This window comes from Rhineura floridana, chromosome 10, assembly GCF_030035675.1.
Source record: "Rhineura floridana isolate rRhiFlo1 chromosome 10, rRhiFlo1.hap2, whole genome shotgun sequence".
Taxonomy (NCBI): domain Eukaryota; kingdom Metazoa; phylum Chordata; class Lepidosauria; order Squamata; family Rhineuridae; genus Rhineura; species Rhineura floridana.
The window spans coordinates 47,934,515-47,946,734 of record NC_084489.1 but is presented as its reverse complement, the minus strand read 5'-3'; the positions used below and the strand labels follow the sequence as shown (position 1 = coordinate 47,946,734).

Here is a 12,220-nt window from a genome sequence, read left to right as displayed (position 1 = left end):
TAGTGGTTCCTTGTTCTGTCAACTCTCTTCTATTGTCGCAGGTTATGTTTTGTAGTTAAAGTTCATGAGACGGCGTAGTCTTTGTCTGGATATTACTTTAATAAAAACTGATTTGCTTTCATCAACTGGTCTGGTTCCTGAGCCTCAACCTGGGCACGACACCCATGATTCACAAGCCTCATTTAGGAAGGGGGGGATTAATCTTCCATCACAAGACCTTTTTTCCCCTTTACAACACAGTATTACAGGAGGAGGTGTAATTTTTCATCTTCTAAGGCCTTTCCCCTCCACCTACATGCTGAAGGCCTCACCTACAAAGGGAGGGAGGAAATTAATCTGCCCCCTCCAAGTTAGAAATTGCCACAGCTTGAGTGTAGTGTTCAAAATGCATCTTGTGGAATAAATCTGCAGGGAATGTTGGACATCTCACCACCCTGCTGTATATCCTTTCTAATCTGATGCTGCAGCACCTAATCCCACAACTAATTCTATCTTCTATTCATGGAAAGCTCCCAGGAAAGCATGGCATCATCAGGTCGTAAGAAACATAAGTATGGAGAAAAAAAATCAAAGTTTTAAGCCAAAATGGGAAGAATAATTTTCATTCAATGTTAAAGAAGACGACAAACCTGGTGCTTTATATGCCATACACTGCTTGCTCAAAGCAAGTAGCTTGAAATGCCACTATAAAACAAATCTTACACACACAAAATCACCATCTTCTTCTGTTTACTTGTATGCCACTTTTCCACAAAATTTTGCCCACACTGGCTGACAACATATCAAATGAATAACAAATATAACAATTAAAAACATATTAAGAACAAGTAAAAATAATCATAATCTCAATAAACAGAAAACATAAATCCATACATTATATAAAACTATACAAATCAGCCAACCTAATTTTACAAATTAAAACTAAACAGAGAATAATGCCAAACAAAGAAATAAACTGGTAGTATATAAAACTGGAGGGAACGGTGTCACTGTTCCCAAAGGACATTCCACACTCAGCACAATTAAATTGCATGCACTGGATGGTAGTCACGTCTCTCACTTGTGGCAGCCTTCCCTCCTAGCTCTCACCAAGGTCTTCCTCCTAGATCATAATTTGGAGGGGATAAGCTAACTTCATTAAAATCACACCTAAGTAGTAGTAGACACTGCTTCTGGCATTCACTGACACAACTGAAGCCAGTTTATATTATGTTATCCCATATCAACATTAATACTCAATGTATTCATTCAGGTTGTGCCTATCTTGTGGCTCTTAAACATAATTAAAGCCATGCTGGATCAGGCCAAAGGCCCTTCTAGTCAAGCAGCCTGATCTCACATTGGCCAAACAGATGCCTATGGAAAGCTTGCAAGTAGGCACATGGGACAACTGGTATTCAGAGGCACACTGCCTCAAACAGTGGAGGTAGAACATAGCCATCGTGGCTAATAGCCCTTGTTAGCCTTATCCTCCATGGATTTGTCTAAATTTTTTAAACAGATCTTTTCAGTGTTGTGGCCTGTGACTGGGAGATTCTGACATTTTTGGCATCTCCTGTTGTACTCTAATGTGCTACACACAGATGGCAGAAGGAGCAAAAGTATCACATAAGGATCCCCTGTACAGCAGATCACTCAAGGTGACCAAGGCCACAATCCTCAATGTAATCCTAATCCCAGTGAACTCAGTGGCCCTTACTTCTGTAGATATGCACAGAGTTGCACTTTATGCTTGCAAGCCCATGCTCACTTAAGCAGACGAAAATCCTGTTGAATACAATGGTACTTATTTCTGAGTAAATGTGAATGGTTTTGGGGCCACATGGCTCAGATCATTAGAGTGCTTCCAGACTGGCCTTTTATTTGCAAACAGCTTGTTGTGATATCACAACTGAGTGGTTGGCGACAGGATTTTGTTTTCCTTTGCTAGCTTTCCTGGAAAGGATCGATCCAGATTAAATGGTTAAAAAAAATACAGGATGGCATTTTGATGCCAATGCCATCATGTAGATGATGTAAAAAAAAAACTTTCCTCCATGAGGCGAACCATCCCACAATTGATACCTGTCTGGAAGCATCTTCAATTACATTTACTTAGGAATAAGTGCCACTGGGACAGGTTGAGGCATCACTCCCAAATAAATACGCATAGGATCGCCCAGCTGAAAAGCCAATTCCTCACAGGAAAAAGCAACCGCCTCCAGCAGAAAAGAGTGCCTCTCCATCACCCAAAGGATTTCTAAACCAGAAAAACCAGGTATTCCCAGAGAGGCGCTAGGACCGTTTCCTGCCTTTTGAGAAAGGAAGCTGTCCTCATTGCAAGCATAAGAAAACCAGAGAAGATGTAACCCACTTTCTCTTATAACCACTGCCAAGCGCCCGTCTTCCCACCCACAAACCCCGCAAGACCCTTAATTGATGGCTCTTTGATCAAGGGACGTGCCCAAGGACGTAACTGAAGCCACGCCTACCGCTCCTGTTGTTGTTAGAGTCGCCTCTCGCCCGTCCCCTTCGTCATTCTAACCGTCTTTGATTGCAGCGTCTCTGCGGGCCGTTTGGAACTTCGCTCCAGTGACTTCCACCGCTGGCCTCAAATGGAAGGAAGGGGAGAGGGCTTGCTGTTTGGTTCCTTGCTTGCCTGCTCGTCCTTCGGCTACCTCAGCCACCAGCCTGGCTCTGCTTCGCTTGAAATTCCTACTCCGACCCGACCTGCCTCGCCTTCCTTCCTTTGCTCCAGAGCCGCGCGCTCTTTTTCCAGCCGCAATGCAGCTTCGTCCATTCCTCGCCTTTCCGCAGGTCCTGGGTACTGGTTGCTCTCGCTGGGCAACGCCGCCTGCCAGCCCGCCCAACTCCCCTTCCGCGGTGCCTCCGCCTCCTTTTCCGACAGCCGGCCCGGCGGGCACCGCAGGAGGTGGGCTGGAGATGGGGAAGGGTCGTCGGGAAGGAGGGCGCCACGCCCTTGACCTGGCTCCCTCTGACAGAAAGAGAGGAAGTCAGTTGTCCTTGCTAGATAAGAAATGCTGCTTCTCGCTTTATGGAACTCAAGAGGGCCCTGGGACTGGTTGCCGAAGGCTACAATCCAATACACACCCGGGAGTAAGTCCCATTGAACCCAATAGAGCTTTCTTCTGAGTAGACATGTATTGGATTGCAGCCTATATGTCTGAAGAAGGGGGCAATGGAGGCCATGTGATTTATAGCCCCCGCTCTCAGAAAAGCCTTATCTCTTGGAGACTGGACAGCCTATATGCTAGAGGCCTTGGGTAAGCTCTGAGGGCCCTTCCAGGGTTCCTGGTGACCAGCGCTTGTGCAGTGGACCTCAAAATCAGGAACAAGCTTTCTGCGCTTCGAGTAAACGGCTTAGATTCCCTGGATGTTAACTGAAAATCTGGGGGGCTGCCAGGGCAAGCCTGAATTCCAGGAAGTTAGGCTTCCCTTCCTGCTAGGAACTACAATCCCTGCTCCTCTGGCTGCTGGCAGGGCTTAATTTCTCAGCATCAACAAAGGTTGATAGGTCTTGGAATATGAACTCTGTTTGTAATTATTGCTTCTGCACACAACCCCTGATCCCGGATGTGATGGGGTAGGCAGTGGTAGGCAATAGCCAGGATGAAACCATGTTAAGTAATTATCTGGGTAGTAGTCAACACTAGTCCTATGCAGAGTAGACCCATTGAAATGGTGGACTATGACCTGGGAGACCAGGGTTCGAATTCCCACACAGCCATGAAGCTCACTGGGTGACCTTGGGCTAGTCACTGCCTCTCAGCCTCAGAGGGAGGCAATGGTAAACCCCCTCCGAAAACCGCTTACCATGAAAACCCTATTCATAGGGTTGCCATAAGTCAGGATCGACTTGAAGGCAGTCCATTTCCATTCTGAGTAAAAGTTAATTGAATACAACCTTTTGTTCTTTATGTCAGATGCCCTGGCATTAAAAACAGGTTCTGGGGGCTAACCATCATCAAAAAGTATGCCTTTGAAGGCTGTCATTTATTTATTTAAATCCCATCCAGTGCTATGATTTCTCAAGCCTGATAGAACCGCCTGTGCACTCCTCTCACTTTCAGTGGTGTCATTAACTGAAATACCTAATTCTCTCCTGCCAAGTTAATTGGCTTGACATCCCTACACCCATACTGACCAGTGAACTCTAACTGACAGAATCCCCCTCAGCTGCTAATTTCCCCAATTTATAAAGATTATACTGTGGTCTTCCCTCCTATACTAGAGCTGGGAACTCCACCTTTGTCTCTCCCCTCCCCCGTTTCTAAGGAACTGCCGTACTAGAAAAATATCCCTCTTCAGCTTTTCAAGAAAATGGAATGTCTTCAGTTACTGAGAAGTAAGAGGGTCAGAGGAACTCCAAGGTTTAGAAAGGTAGAAACACAATATAGGGGAAACAGGAGGCAAAACAACAGCAGCCCAGTAAGGACTGAGTGTTCAATGGCCAAAGAACACTGACAGTCTGCTGAGAGACAGAATGGAGTATCATGAAATAGGGCATGTGTGGAACACTGAATAGGAGCACTCTACACTGCAACATTTTGTTTCAGGTGCCATTTGTTTGTATGTAACTGCCATAATCATCAAGTCTAACCCTGCTTTGTTCTCCACTTTTGTAACCCAAGACTTTTCAAAAGGCTTTTAACATTGAAAGATTTTACAGCTGCCAATTTTTGTCATATTTCAGACTGCTGTTTTTAGTTTATTTATAGTGGTATTTTAATGCATATTTTTGCTTTTTGATAGATATATTTCTTATATTGTGAAGCTACTCTGAAGTACCCTATATGCAGAAGAATGGAGTATAAATAAATAATTATTCCAATACATTCTTGTTGCTTTACATCTAAGGCCGCACAAGGAAAAGGCTGATTTGTTGATTTCAAGTTTGTTTATCCCTAAAAAGAAAAATCAGGAAATTATGTTAGTTGTTTACAAAAGACCTAAATATAGGAGACAATCCATGAAGTAAGATAAAAAGAATAGGTCATTGACATATGCAAAGGTTTTGTGTTAAGTAGGACAGATAAAACCCTTGTGTCTTGGGAGGGCTAAGCAATAATGCTACAGTCCTAACGTCACTTACCTGGGAATAGGCCCCATTGAGTGTAATTGGACTTACTTCTGAGTGACATGGTTAGGATTGTTCTGCAGGTCATTAACAGAGCAATCCTAGGAGGGTGTCCTCCAAAACCAAGAGCCAAGGGTGGGAACTTTTTTTAGCCTGAGGTCTGCATTCCCTTCAGGGAAACCTTCCGGTGGCCAAATGTCAGTAGTGGGCAGGGCCAGAAGCAAAAATGAGCAGACCAATGTATGTACATTTTACCATTGTACAGTAGGCTAGTTTCTACACACACACACACAGACCCCTCTTAGAAGATGTAGTACATACCTTCTATTCTTCAGACAAGGCATTTTCAGAGTTCAAGGGTACATTTCAAGGAGACAAAAATGCTTGAGGGGCAAAGGGAGGGACATGGCCTGGGTGGAGGCAGGTGGCTGGTGGGGGGGGAGAGATTGGGACTGGGGAGAGTCACAAGGCCAAGACAGTCCTGGAGGGCAATGATCAGGCTCCTGCCCTGAGGCTCCAACCCCACTCCTTCCCTAGCTATAGCCCCTCAGCTGGCAGAACTCAAGTACTGGATTGTTGTGCAGAGCACCTTTAAACTGATTTGCTTTTGATATTCTATACCTTGGAGGGTGGGGGAGACAGAGGAAGGGGTTTTGTTTTTCTACTTGTGCAAACTAAAAAAGAGAACCTGAGCAAAAGATAGATCAGGATCCAAGCAGCGCAACCATTTCAACATATCCAGGAGGCCTTTTATTTTTCAAATATCCTCTTTCCAACGCCCACCCCTATGCCGCATGGCAAACCACTTTTGAAACTAAGGGACTATTAAAACAGGTCCTGATACGGCACAAGGACTTGATGTTTAAAAATAATTATAATCCCTCTGGATATGCCCAAGCCTTTGGCCACAGCTAATGTAGCTCTTTGGCTCCTGGCCCTAGTTATTGGATAAAGTGAAAATTAATCCAGGTAACTATAGATTAAATATTTAAATTCATGTGAACTGTACAGTTTACTGCAGCAATGTAACACAAATTACTGTATAATTTATGGTCTATGAAACGTTATGGGAAAATGGAAATTGATACAGGAAAAAACCAATTTATCATAGTTGTGAAATGGCATTTGTATATGTCTAAGAAACAGACAAAAAAAAGGACAAGAATTCCAGTTAAAGAAGTTATTAAGGCATATATAGCAGACATATAAAAATAATGGTTAAAGAAAACATAATAGCTGTTTCATATTTTAAAAGTTTTTTGAAGTTAATCTGTGGCAGGTTTGAAACATATATTTACATAATCGATGCTTCGAATTAATTCCCTTTAGGATGAGCTCTCTTGAAGATATTTGTGTGTATAGATTCACCCCATGGTAACTTTTCTCTGTAATTTAGCTTTCTTTTTAAGACCAATAAATGTAATTCCTTTTAAATTGTCTGAACCAGATTGTGAATGACTTGTTTTTTTAAACCTTTAAAGTAGCACAAAAGAGAATTAAAGAGAAATCTGGCTAAATATGGTGCCTTTTGAAGACCCTAACTAAAAGAATGAGAAAGAAAAGTTACCACATGATTACTTTTCGCTGTTGTGTCATGTAAACTAAGCATAATGGATTGTATCCAACAGCATTGCTTAGCTGATGGTAAGGCTTATGTCAGTGGAACAGGGAGGGAAACCATTTTCAGCTATTGCCCCTTCCCACTGTAGCCCCATATTTCCCTCAATTTACTTCAGAGGATTGGGGGATGTTCCAGAGCAGATTTAGGCTCTGGAAAACTTGTGTCCCTGTTCTACCACTGAAAGCCTTACTGTCAACGATACAATTGGATACAACTAGACACAATTTTTTTTAAAAAAATTGACGCAAATGGCAGCCTTTGGAGATTCTATCAGTTACGGTTCACTTGACAGTATGGGTGAAGGGAAGGGGGTCCAATCAATTAGCAGGAGAAAACTAGGTATTTCAGTTATTGACGTCAGTGAGGGTGAGAGGAAGCCATAATCCATTCTATGAGGCTTGAGAAGCCACAGTAATAGGTGGGATGGCTGAGAAAGTCCTTAGTTACACACAATCATAAATATAAAGTCTTAGGAAGTTTTTAAACTGTTTCTCACCTTGAAACTTGGTTCTCTAGAAAGAGTCTTATTTAAAATCAAACAAAGAACACAAACATGCATTAATTCCCATTTCTCAGAACAATGCATAGGATGTACAATTGGAGGTTTTAAAAAGCTACCACTTAAGGCAGAATTGTCATAGGCAAGCTCAATAAAATGGAATACTCCTATACATTTATTATAAGATCCCATTTCTTAATTATAGATAATAACTCCAATGATTTTCTTTTCAAAGAAGATAGCATGCCTATTTTAGTTTAGCAGGTTTCAGGCATCCGAATGTCTCTAATGAAGCCTTTTTTTTTACTAGAATTTTCTGATGGCAGAATTTTAATTTTAGATCAAATCTCTTTTGGGACCTTGCCTACACCATAAACTGGAAGAAGGCTCACAAACTGGAGGTCAATCTGTATAAGACAATAATACTGTTGATAAGCAATTCCCTAACCAAGAAGAAGGTGTTCAACCTACTCTTGGAAGAATTACACACTCCTGTAAGGATGAAGTCCACAGCATGGGAAGCTGTCAAGCTAGTCCAAGACACATTGCTGCCTGAGGCAAAAGACAAGATGGAGCCTTCCCTCTGACATATGGAAGCTGATCAGATTGCCAGCAGAATCTTATTACAACACTAGAGACAGGACAGTATCCTCCTGAGGGCAGCTGTCTAGCTTAGAGAGTGCAGGACAGACCACATGGTCCACATGGCTCTGTCCACCAACACTTTGCTGCCATTTTCTGCTCCCCCAGCATCTGCTGCCTAAGTGGTGATACCGGCAAGGCTGGCCCCCTTCTCATGAATGCACCAGGTCGAGGGTTCTTGCTTTCTTCCTCTGTATCTACAGAGTCTTTATGTAAAACGTTAGTTCATCTAAGGTCACAGGTTACCAACAGCAGTCATCAAAAGCAGGCAGAGGATAAAGGAGATTCTACTCAAGATTCCTTGAGTCTTGGGAGGTACCAGAAAATTTATATTTGGGAGTCAGATTTCAGACAGCAGAAAGCCTTTATAATACATGCTATTTATTCATATCTTGCACACTACAACTAATACAATTATTCTAGGTGGCCTTAGCCTTCATTGCAGAAACAGAAAAGTAGGAATACATGTCAGCAAGAAAGAAATTGCTGGATATCCATTTACATTACAGTTTAAGCCTTCGAAGGCACATCTGGGTTAAAACAAGTTACAATAGATGAAGGACTGAGTTAAACTCTAAGTCATATTGCAGACCCAAAGTTACAAAGTACATGGAAATACATGTCATGATACAACACCCATCAGATGACATGGATAGAATAGATAGATGGTTCCCTTGCTTTCTTCAACCCTCATTCCAGCAGAGTGGAGGGTAATGAGTGCTATAAAACCTGGCCTTTTATACATTTTCTTACCAAAGGGAAGTTGTGTTCCCATGGCCTTATCTGCTACTCCTGTCTGTTCATGCATCTCTTTACTGCACCTCTTTATGCAGCCTCTTCAGGCTCTTCATCAGGTACCAGATGCACCTAGTGGAACTTCTATCCTCAAAGCTTAACTTCACCAAATAAGGAATGTCCTTGTTTATACAGCCAGAGTGTTGGTTGACTGCCTAGACTTACTTATCACTTTGTACTCTACTTCATAGTAAAATATTGTTTTGTTCAGAAGGGAGTGCTAGAAGAAGCCTTTTTTCAAAAGAACATTTTTCCTCTATGCAACTTATACATTAAAAGGCTATAAGCTAAGCAATATAAGAAAATGTAAATTATTTCAGCACATGTTAAGCCAATATCTGGGCTGACCCATTACAATGGCCACCTCACTCTGCCTAATGCTAGGGCTAGCCCTGGGTGCTATTAAATCCAGCCTTTACTTACACAGGTGGCATCTGAGTCACATAAATTACCTCTCAGTAGGTTAAACCGGTATGCTACCTATGCCCACTCTAGGACAGCGAAAGCATGGCTACTGTTATTTATATCCTGGTAATTTTGAGGTTAGATTCTTGCAGTGTATTGTATATGGGGCTGATTTTGAAAACTACCTGAAATTTTTTAACTAGTTCAGAATAAAACAGATGGACTGCTAACTGGGACTTCATGACTGGAATACCTCTCACTGGTATTAAAAGATTTTCAATGGCTTCCATTTGTTTTTAGGCATAGTTCAAAATGTTTTGATCTACAAAGTTCTATAACTTGGAACCAGAATATCTGAAAGTCTACCTACTATCTTCCAAACCTGCCTGTTCCTTGAGAACATCTTCAGAGGCACTACTCTGGATGCCTTTCTCTCAGAAATTAAGAAGGCCAAGCCTGAAGACAAGGGTCTTTTCTGCAGTGGTGCCCCAAAATTGGAATGCCTTCCCAAAGACATCTTACCTGATGCTTATGTTCCTGAGTTGGATCCAACCTAAGGGTGCAATCTAACTTGCATTTATGTCAAACTAAGCGAAGTTGGACATGGCAGATCCCCAGCTGAGATGGCAGGCTCCAGGCTCCACCTGCAGAAGCCCTCTGCCACAGAGGAGCTGGGACTCTGCTGACTCAGCCTAGGGTCTGCCAAGGAAACCCAGCCCAGCAGAAGGAGTGCTGGCAGAAGTCAGAGTAAAGCCCGAAAAAGGGGCATTCTGGGGGTGTCTCAGAGGAGCTGAGGGGGGATTTACGCAACATCCAACTCCAGAGCGCTCCTGCAGGTCCCAATTCAGACCAAAAGTACACTGGGAAAAAGGTCAGTCTAAGAAAATAATTTTGATGGAAGTCAATGGGAGTGCTTACTCACCGGTGGGGGTATTTGTGAGAGACGCCTTTTTCTTTTTTGTTCAGCCAGTCCAGCGGCTCCCAAATGGGAAATTGATGCCACAGAGCTTCCTGCCAGCTCCTCCTCTCCCGGCATCCCTTCTGCCAGCTTCCCATGAGTTGGATTGCTCTGCCAGTCAGTTGCACTTACATCACAGTGAAAACAATAGAACTTAAGTGCAACTAATTTAGTATCCTCCAACCCACTTACTTCTAGGTCAAGATTATTTTATTCTCACTAGATTTTAATGTTTTGTTTTTCATTTTGTGAGCATTAGAGCTCTTGCTGCTACAGTATTTTATTTTAGGGATTTTATTATCTGAGATTGGTTTTTCAGATACAGTATTGCTATAGGATTGGAGATTAGTTTGGATGATGTCTTTGAGTCTCCTTCCAGCCTATAATTCTACACCTGTAAAAGATAGAGTTGTGGCAGAGAAACCAGCTCCACTAGTCAAACAAGTTCCTTTGATAAGTTAATTGCTGTCCTGGCCAGTCTCTTTGTTCGCAGGATTGACAAATCTGAATATGAAAGGATTTATCTAGGAAAGCAATATTATTATAGGAACTCTTTCAGGAGTGAGGCCCTCCCTTCCCCCCTCATCCTGGAGCCAAATGGTCTGTGTGTGTTAGAGTTAATCTAGGTGAGAAGCTGGGAAATTAAAGATAGAGAGGTTTGCTTGCTCTCTGCGTCTGAGTCTCAAGCCAGGGCTTTCAGATGCCTCCATGGAAGCCTGATAGGCAAGCAAGATCTGTTGGATTGTTAATGCTGTGAACTCCTCCATCATGCTCAGGTTGTATGTCTGTCTGTCTGTCTGTCTGTCTGTATGAATGAATGAATGAATGAATGAATGAATAAATAAATAAATAAATAAATAAATAAATAAATAAATAAAAGCATACAACATAAAGACACCATCATCTCCACGGACCTTCATTCCAAGGAAAACAAACCCTGAATCAGCAGCAACCCCTGGAAGTCTCTCACTGTTAAGAGGCTGGGGTGCATGCAACAATATTAATTGATCAGTTTGTGTGTCTTTTTCTTAGTCGCCTTAAAAGTTTTTGAACTAATTGGCAGGATGTAGATATTTAAAGTGAATAACGAGCTATCAGTGTTTTACCACTTTTACTGTCAGTGCTTCTTTCAAGAATTCTGGGAGTTGTAGTCTGACAAAGTGCTAAATGTTAAGGATCCTGGGATTCCCTGATAAGAGGTAGTAAGAATTATTTTTGCAGTGTAAATATGTCATACCCACAGTTTTATGCAGCTTTACTCTATGTTTCCACTGTATTCAATTGCACACTCCCTAGTATGGGTGTATAGACTGCAGCCTTAGTCATTTTAGTTGTTTTCTGCAAGCAAATGTGCATAGGGTTCAGCTGTGTGGCTAATTATAAATATCAAGCTAATGGAGCCTAAGAGCTTCAGCTGGTGCCATGCTTAGATTGAACCAAAAAGCATGGGCAAAGTGAAAAAAACTTGAAGGTGGAAGCATGGAATTGAAAAGGAGGCTGGTGATTGTGTGAGATCAGGGTTAGATCATTTTTGTCCATCACATTTTTTAAAAACAATGGCAGAAAATTTAGCTGTGTTCTCTTTTATATGGTAGGCAGGACACATTAACCAATTAGGCTAATGGGCTAGGCAGCCTTTCCCAACTAGTGGGCACCAGATGTTGTTGGACCACAATTCCCATCTTTCCTGACCATTGGGCAATGCTGGCTGAGGCTGATGGGAGTTGTGGTCCAACATCTGGTGGCCCAATAGTTGGGAAAGGCTGGGCTAGAGGTTCCCCACCCTTGCACGACAGAATTGTGGACATTTGGGTATGAAAGAGTTTCAGTGTTTCCTTATACCCTATAAAGAACAACTGGAGATATAGAGATACCTTTTGCTAATAAAAAACAAAGCAGTTTTGCAATTGTAGAGCTCAATTACCTTGGAACTCTTTCTTAAGGCAGCATCAAAACATCTGGCTCTATTAAATTATTCCTTTTCAAAGCATGCTGTTGCTTTCACTTGAATTAAAGTTTTTTGGTAACTTGATCCCTTATCTCATAATTAGTGGTTTACATTCCCCCTAAAAATGAAAGAGCAAAACATCTGCTATATTAACATTTTAAATATATATGTGTATGTACACATCTCTGTGGTGTATAATGTGAAGACAGAACTGTATGTTCCTTGAAAGTACCACCGCATTGAAACAGGAAAGAACACAGATGCTCCTTTAATTA

The 12,220-nt window shown here is 42.1% G+C and overlaps 1 protein-coding gene across 5 annotated transcripts in view; it reads right to left on the bottom strand.

Moving 5' to 3' along the window:
- Positions 1 to 10,014, bottom strand: part of THSD7A (thrombospondin type 1 domain containing 7A) — a 421,600-nt gene extending 411,586 nt beyond the window's left edge. For 3 of the 5 annotated variants that reach the window (XR_009758098.1, XM_061586311.1, XM_061586312.1), the window contains exon 1: positions 2,472 to 3,126. The gene's annotated coding sequence lies outside the window, so the exon portion shown is untranslated. Of the gene's footprint in view, positions 1 to 2,471; positions 3,128 to 9,961 lie in introns of those variants that run through there. The other 2 variants (XM_061586309.1, XM_061586305.1) reach the window with 2 other exon arrangements.
- Positions 10,015 to 12,220: the final 2,206 nt, after the last annotated feature.